This window comes from Tinamus guttatus, unplaced genomic scaffold (genome assembly GCF_059628265.1).
Source record: "Tinamus guttatus ecotype Peru unplaced genomic scaffold, ASM5962826v1 Tinamus_guttatus_pri_ptg000007l, whole genome shotgun sequence".
Taxonomy (NCBI): domain Eukaryota; kingdom Metazoa; phylum Chordata; class Aves; order Tinamiformes; family Tinamidae; genus Tinamus; species Tinamus guttatus.
The window spans coordinates 1,829,953-1,838,784 of NW_028288541.1; positions in this window are offsets into that span (position 1 = coordinate 1,829,953).

Here is an 8,832-nt window from a genome sequence, read left to right on the forward strand (position 1 = left end):
AGAGAGCTAAGGAAAGGGAATTTGCTTTGGTTTTGCAGTTTTTTAACAGAAGGATGTTGAGTTATGTTGTTTCAAGAATTACCACAGACAGTGGGAACAAACCCAGACCACTAAGCTAGTTTGTGTGATACAAATGCAAGAGTGAAGCCCATGGTATAGTTTGTGGAGTTTCATGCTAAATACTCTGTTTTTTGTTGAGAAAATCCCGCACATTGTTGTGTGCTTGTGGGGTTTTCTGCTTGTTTGTTTTCATTTTCTGAACTCTGATACCTGATGCATAACAAGAAGTCAGCATTTAAGCAGCTCATGCTGGGATAGATAGGATAGAGACACTCGTCAGCAGTCATGCAAAGCTATGAAGTGTGATGAAATGTCTGCTGTTGTAAAGAGACAGATTAAAATTAACTTTATCAAAAACTTTCCCCAGCTTCCCCCTCCCTGCTGTGTGTACTGGTGCTGACCCGACGAAGTGGAGACACGCAGGCTGAGGCTGGAGGAGGCAGGGCTTGCTCTGCTCAGCAGCTGCATGGGCTTAGATCAGCTGAAAGTGAAATATTTGAAACCACAATCTCAGAGGGTGAGGGGGGGGAAATAGCTCATTCCTGTAGGTAAAAGAGATGAAATTGTTTTAAAACCACGTGTTGTTTGGTTTGGGAAATGCAGCGAGACATGCATGTGTAATACTGCCTGATGCTGCATCAGGAAAAGTGTGTTTTCCTGGCAGCCCCAGAATTGCTCCTGCTGTGAGCAGAGCCCAGCAGTGGGCTGGTTCAGGACCTGGTGGGAGCTGACACAAGGGGACCCGCACCAGGATGTGTCACCAGTGATTCAGAGCTCTGTTCTTTCTTCTGAACTGGCGCTGGAAGTTGAAGCCCAGCATGATACAAGGGGTCTGCGTCTCTGTCAAGCTGCAGTTGTAGGATGAGGTGCAAAATGAAGGTCCCATTCCCAAGCATTTGTGCTCAGGGTAGATGATGTGCTGGTCTGGGCTCTCCTGGGACATGCCGGCAGGCTCCCCATGCTGTGACATGTGGGGCCGGCGTGGTCCGCCCTTGCCAGGGCTCGGAGCTGCAGAGGGTGAGACCACCCCCGGCGTGGTGGGGATCTGCTGAACAGGCAGCACAGCTCAGAGCTTGACCCGAACGAGCCAGGGGAAGGGTAGAGGGGGCCTCACTGCTTACTTCTTTTCTCCCAGAGGCAGCAGCAAACACGGTATTAAAAGCAGGATGTTTGTCACTATGAAAGCAGAAACGTAAAAATGCATGCTACATTTTTCTAGAGGAAAACATCAGTGGTTTGAATTAAGGAGTCAGAGGCAGGAAAAGGAAATGCAAAAGTTCCATGAAAACTGAAGCAGGAAAATGTGAGATGCAGATACAAAGGGGTAGCCACGCAGCTCTCTGGTCTCCATTCGCTGGAGCCCACTGCGTGCCTCAGGTGAGCTGCATCCTGCGGGCTGGAGCGCGCCCCAGGCCGCGGGTGCTGACCAGCCATCTGGAAATCTGCAGTGTTTCTTCACAAGCCAGCTACCGCCCTGCTCAGGATTCCTGCATGTGGGATGAGGTCATTCTGGAGAAGAGCAGATGCAGAGGAGCTGGCTCCTCTTCGCTGAGTCAGCCAGCCGGGCTAGCCAGGCTCAGAGTGAGGCCACCCTGGGGTTCCCCTGGCTGCCCCATGCTGCTGTGTGCCCTGAGGGCTAGTGAGGTGGGCGTTAGCTGGACAAGCGCGGTACTGGTGCCAACCATAGCAGTGGCTGGCCAGATTAAGAACAGGTGAGTCCTGCTCAGAAGATTTCTTACATGTGAAGTGGAAACAAGAAGACCAGATGGGAGTTGCAGCTATAAGAACATGTAGGGAAGAGGATGAAGGAGAAAAGCAGCAGGCGAGAACGTGCTCTGGGAGCTTGCTGGCATATTGGAATCCTTAGGCACAGGAGTTATTGGAGTAAAGTCAGTGGTGTTATTGGAGAATTAAATCTTAAGTGCATTGCCCATTACCTCAGCTCCTTGAAGAGTAGAAGAACCAGTGAAAACCAGACCAGGAGTACACAGCCAGCCGTGGTACCCGGGAGAGCCCCTGCAGAAGGCAGCTGGGGCTGCATTCCCTCTGCTGTTTCGCTTTGGGCGGACACTTTCCTGACTCGGGCACCTTCCTTTGTTGCCTCTGCAAAGAGGAGGTTGAGGGAGTGTGTTAAACTTCCTCGCCAGGGAGCAGTTGCTATGGATGAATGGAGGAAATGGGAGGAAGAAACAAAAAACAAACATGCCGGCTGCCTTCCTGGAGACAGGGCTGAGAGGATGGAAAATGTAACTGGAGCAATTGGCTTGCTCAGCTGGGCTGGCTCACGGCTGCAAGTCAGCACCAGCAGCATCTTCTCCATCTCTGCTGAGAATAGCAAATGGATTTGGATCCAGTCTGGATCCAATTTGGATCTGAGCAGAGCGCTCAGATGCTCCATGTGTTGCTTTGTGTGCAAGAGGGAATGCAAGAGGAGCCTGTATGTTATGAGCTTGGGCTGCCTCTTGCATGCTGTGAGGCAATTGAGTCATCGTAGGGGAAATCCAGGTGCTCTTGCTTAGCCAAAGTCCTAGCTAAGTGTGAAATAGATCTCCCTCCTGGTCAGGCGCTAGCTTTTTACCAAAGACAAGCTTTAGTGGTGAGTGGTCTGCCCTTAGCCCCTTACCCTGTGCTGAGAAGCATGTCGATTTTCCCCTAAGCCTCTGTCATGAGCCCTGCTGGCCTGTGCCAGGCCTCAAGAATATTGAAATACATTAAAAATCAGTGAAATTTAGAAACAAGCAAGTCGTGTGGTGTGCTGTTTGTTTTGCAGCAGCTCTGATCGCAAGAACATCCTACTTTGTGCTTGTTTCTGAGGTTGTCGGACAACCTGGGCGTTTTGAGGAGCTCCTTAAATGATCCCCCTCTTAACCGAGAGGCTCCTTGCTTGGCATTGCTGCGGGTGCTGCCGCGCTTGGCAGCATCAGGCCGTGCCTCCTCTGTGGAGGCCGCGGGGCCCGGGCTTTGCGCAGCGCAGCGGCAAGGAGGAGGCGCGAAGGGGGCAGCAGCCCCCTCGGTGCTGCCGCTGTGTGGTGGGACCATGTCCTGGCTCTGGCGGGAGGCGGCCCTCGTCACCAGCCAGCCTGGGCTGCAGGTGGTCCCGTGGAGGCCGAGGGGGCCTGAGCAGCCCCTGCGGCCGCTGCACGCCCCATTGCACCACATGCACTCCGCAGCCCTCCTTGCTGGTGTCAGGGACAGGGACGGAGCTGCCGCCAGCGCCTGGGGGCTGGAGCTGGCTCTGGGGCTGGTGGATGCAGAGGCGCCGGCCTCGCTCGCGGGTGACACCCTGTGGCAGAAGCACCTGAGCCTGGTGTGCCCTCGCAGACACCAGTGTCTGCGGAGCCTGTTGGAAAGAGGAGTGTGTCTCCTCGCTGGGGATGCCCTGGCACCCCTGCGAGTCTGGCACTGTGCTCTGCTGCTGCTTGTCCTCTGGGAATGTTGTCCCTGCATCGCTGCTCCGGGAGCCGAGCGGGCTGCCCGTCCCAGAGTGGTCCGGCCTCCCGGAGAGCTCGGGCGGGTGCTCTCTGCTCAGCTCTCGTGCTTGGTGGGCTGGCTTTTCCAAGGGTTGCAGGACAGGCGGCACAGAGGAAGACTTGAGCTGGGAAAGGGAGGAGAAATGAGAGGGTCTGTGAGGGTGGATAGTGAGGGAGAGGCAAGGAGTCATTAATGTCCACAGTCAGTAATAAAACCAAGACATATGTTCTGATCTGCTGTGTTCTCCTCATTTCTGTCATGTTTTTGAAGGAAGGAGCTGGAGAGAGGCACTTGTCTGCCCAAGCTGGCACTGGAGTAGCTTCTCACCCAGGTGCTGCTGAAATTAGTAGAATCTCTGAGCAGGACAAATGGCTTCAGCAGCCCTGACCAAGGCTCTGAAACCTGCTGCACAGCAGGAATCTCCCAAGGGTGACAGCTGCCCTTCCTGCTCCTGTCCTGGCCTTGTTCAGTAAGTGGTCCCAGTTCTGGGAGAGGAAAAGTGCTTGTTGAGTCACCCCAATCAAGAGCAGTTCATTGCTCTGCAAAATGAGGCTGTCATTGAATTAACTGGCCTTGAAGCAGCAGTTGCTTCTATGCACATAAGAGCTTGTTCCATTTGTCACATTTGCTGTCACCCTCAGTTGTTTCTGGCAGTGGGAAGGAATAGCCGTGGCACTTGACCAGCCGAGCGCTTGCATCCACCCTTGCTGGTTGTGCGGATGCAAGAACTGTTTTTCTTGGGGAGTGCAGGACTCTCCTGCTTTGCTGCAGGGGTGGGCTGGTCCTTTGCAGTCTGAGGCTTTGCTCAGCTCTCAGATACCTTGTGATCCTGTCCTGATGGGGACCTTTAGGGGCCATTTGTAAAAGCAACGCACGTGGGATGTTGCATCCCCTTGTGTGCTGCGAGAGATGCAGTTGGTGTTCAGAAGCAGATCTGCTTTCAGCATGGCTGGATTCTTAAAGGATATAAGCCTAAGACTATGAGCTGATTTTCCATAGGGAGTTAGACACCTAGGTAAATCCATGCCCAGCAGTTTAGGTCACTTTTGAAGGCAGGAATTAGGTCCTGCTGTGATTGGGTATTCTTGAAATGTGAAGTCCTGTGTCCATGTAATTCATGGAAATTCAAGATGTTTTTTTTCCTTGATGAGTGCTGTGTTAACGTCTCCAGCTACCCCACTTAACCTCCCTCCTCTCCTGGCCGCTGCAGCATTTCAGCCACTTGAATGAGAAGAAAATTGCTGTGAATTCCTTACTGTGACCTTTAGTTGTGGAATACAGTTACATAGAGCTTTAAGAAGGGAGGGCAAAGTGAGAAGCTTGAGGAATTAGAAAAGTTCCTGAGTCTCAAAGTTACGATGTATCTTAATACAGCATAGCAGTGGTTTTTTGTTTGTAGATCCCGAAATATTTCCAGAGGAGACTGAGAGTCTTGTATAGTAGATAAAAATGAACAGTTAGTAGACTTGTTCTTCTCTGCTGCCTATTGTGGATAGCTCATTCCACAAGCTCTTGTTGCCCACAAACCACAAACTGGGAATTGGTGTTTTTAGAGAGACTTTGTCTCTGTGTTTGCCATGGGCACTGGAATAGCTCTGAGGCCCGATGCCCAAGGACAACCCCTTCCAAGGGCTTCTGCTCATCCAAAACCTTCATTAAGTTCCATTAAGCATTACTGGAGACAGGCTCTGGTACTGGTTCTCAGAGCTGTTGTGGATGGTGTAATCTGTAGCCTCAGAGCACTATGAAGAAAGGAATGCAGTCCTAAAACTCTGGCTCCTTCTAATCCTTAATAAGGTTACAAATAATTTCTGGCTTCAGTAATTACCCAACTTTGTCAGTTTGGGCAGGTGATTTAAATGAGTTTTGACTGCTTTGCTCAAGAAACATGTAGCCAGTTGGAGTGCATTGACAGTGATGCCCGGTACTTTCAACATGATAGTTCCTTGAAAACATTTTCCTGACATAATCGTTTAGTTTGATTCAACCTGTACATCTGCTGCCTCCTCCCCTTGTTTCTACTGCCAAAGCCCCAAGGCAGCCAGGAGAAAACGACGCGGAGCTGCTCAGCTGTGGACAACCTGTGTCACCGACCCCCGTCGCGGACGCCCTGCCGCCGGCACGCGCTGCCGAGGTCGCGTCTCCTCACGCGTGCGAGCAGCAGAGGCTGCAGAGCGGTGTGTTGCCTCGGGGACACGGCGTGGCTGGGGGGAACGTGTGATTTGGTAAGCAGGACGGTGGGCAGTGGGCTCTCTTCCCAGTTTCCTCCAACTCCCAAATGAACAGCAGCATTTGCGAGAGCTGGGGCCAACAGCGCTGACAGCTCGATACTGTGATCATCAAAGACTCGTAGCACCCACCGCAGGGAGCTGGGCTCCCCTGTGGAGATCTCGGTGACCCCATGGATTCAGTCAGGAGAGGAGTGAAGGGGAGCCTTAGCTCTGAGTTAGCAGCCCCCTTTCTCCACACGCAGACACAAGAAAAGCTTGTCTGAAGGTCTGTGTGTGAGGGAGGATCCTGGTGTGCTGGAGTAGGAATGGGAAGGGCTGGTTGTGTCTCACAGGTGGCCGGCCTGTGGAGACACCACCTCCCACCAGATGTGTTGCCTGACATTGGCAATCGACTCCGTCCGCCGAGGCGGCCAGGCACGTCCCACCCGTGCCTGGGCCAGAGAGCACAGACACCAATATGAGGATGCTGCAAATGGCGTTTAATATACGCAGGTTGGATCTTATAAAGGTAGCAAAGGCGGAAGCATGCCTATGTAGCCAATAAGCGTTGCTCTTTACCTAATATGGCATATGCCTTAGTTCCCTATTCTTCCCGTACATCGCGAGATCTTCCGAGCGCCGTACCCTACACAGATGTTCCATCTGTAGAGAGTGCACCAGGAATGGTCCGTCCATCCCTGGGATCCTTGTGCCCAAGGGACTCTGGAAGCCTGGCTGCTGGGAGAGAAGAGGGAGCAGTTTTATGCAAGGATACTTGTGGAGTGGGGAGAAGACCACATGTGCAGGGATGGGCCTGTGGGGCAGGTCAGCTGAACGTTGTGACATTTGGGCTCTGGTTATTTCATGTTTATTTGGTGATATTCTACTTATTTGGTGGTATTCACTGGGCTTCTGTTGTGCCTGCCTGTGGAAGAGCTGCTGATGAGGAAATACAGGACTCAGTACCTGTTTCCATGCTTTGCACTTGAGGAGGATCAATAGCATCCTGGTGTGACTGGCGAGTGCCTGAGCTCTGCTCCCAAGCAGTCAGACTTGGGTTTGTTTTGGTGACAAATTCTTTACAGCAGCAACCGCCCTTTGCTCTTTTCAGAGCAGTGGTGTCCTTGCCATGCTTCTGTCAGCTGTGCTGGTTGTCCACAAACATCGAGTAACATGTCATCCCTCCAGGTTTTTCTGAGTAGGTTATAATCTGCAGGGATATGCTACCGTTAAATAACTTGGAGATTGACTGTGCTTCTTGTTGAGTATGTTTAGAAGCAAGTGAGCGGCCCCATGCTGATTGCACCTGGAAGAGATACTATGGAAAAAGCTCTTTCCGTTTTGAATGTTTTGGGCACAGGGCAGCAGGTTTTACCCTGTATTTGTGTAAGTGTCACATAGCAACTAGGAGAGAAGAGCCTCCCTTTGAAAGAGGGACCTGGTGCTGGAGTCGCTGTGGCTGGCAGGTGTCCAAGGATCTGCTGCAAATTGGCCTCCTGGAACTGTCCAGCTGCTCCAGTCAGCAGCGTCTCTCTGCGTGGCACTGATTCTTCTGTAACTAATTAACCGCTGCTTTTTTTTTTCTTTTTTTCTTCTTACTGATGCCAGGCAAACAACCCGGCATCACCCAGCGTGGAGGCTGATGCTCCTGCACTTCTTGGAAAGTGGGGGGTGAGGTTTCAGGAGGTTCGGGGGTAGGGGCTGAGGGTCTCTCACGTTGCAGCCGCAGCCCACCTAATCTCACCGGAGACCACAGCCTGCCTGGGAGCATCACGGCACTGGGGCGAGGACAGTGCAGGGGGGACCCAGGTCCTCTGCACCCTCCGGGGACCTCCCAGTTAGGCACGTGGCTGTCCTCGCATGTGTCACGGAGCGAGTGGTAGTGGGGTGAGTGGCACAATGCACTTCACTCGTGGGAAAGAAATAGGAATAGGTTTTATTGGTAATGACAATGGTTTCACGAAATTTTATGGCAAGGTCACTTATTAGTTACTGCATGGAGGTTCAAGATACACACAGAATTACCAAGGACACCCTCCCCTTGGATCGCGAGGTTCTGCTTTCCAAACTCCTTCTGAGAGGAGTCTGGGTGCGACTGGATCCCGTCCTAGTCCTAGACCTGGTCAACGGTTTATGTCTAAGGGATTTGTGCACAGTTACAAAGTAAAATTTACAAGTTCAAAAAAAAAGAGAAAGGCGCGCTATAGCTATAGTCACTTACCACGAATCTGTAGTGGGAAGGATCTCTTAACCTCAAGGAGTATCCTTGAGAGGCGTCCCTGCTCAAGGGGAGATCCTGGCATGCAGCCCGCTGCCACACAAGGAGAGCTCAATGGGCTCTTGGGCTGTCCCCGTATTTATAGGATAAGATGATTGACAGATAGTCATTCTTTCAATTCAGAAATGACTGTTGGCTGGTGTACCCACAGTTAGCCTTATCTCTCCATCAGGATAGGGTCATCAGGACTGTTATTGATGGTTAATGTCTGGGTGGGGGAAGAAATCAGATCAGAGAATGTGGTAGTTAACACCTGAACAGGGCTACCTGTGGGAAGTCAGGATGAGCTGGGGACGGGTATCCGTCACAGCGTGGCGGCTCTGCTCGCTGCCCTCCATGAAGGGGCAGGCTGTGGGCCCACTTGTGCCGATGCTGCTGCAGTGGAGAGGGAGGCTGGGGTCTGCCCGGTCCAGGCTGCCACGCGGTTTGGGGACACGAGTGGCACTGGCAGTAGTGAACAGGCTCCTGAGAAACTGCTGACTGTTTCCTCCTCTCAGATACGTATCTAGTAAAACACCCAGAGCTTCAGCTGAGAGAATAACAAATTCTAGGGGTAATAAAAGCTTTGGACTGCATCAGGGAGCCACATGAAAGTGTGGGTGGGTGTGTGAGAGGTGCTTGCACCCATCTTTATTCTTAAACCCTTCAGCAAGGCAGCAATTTTGCAATTAGTGCTAGGTGTGAGGCATCACTGTGCTGCCCCAGGGTGCAGCTTGGGCCCCGCTGCTGTAGGCCCTGCCATGGGACAGGAAACAAAGGAGGGCAGAGTGGTGGCACCAGGAGGGTGGAGTGGTGGCACCCAGCTCAGCTCCA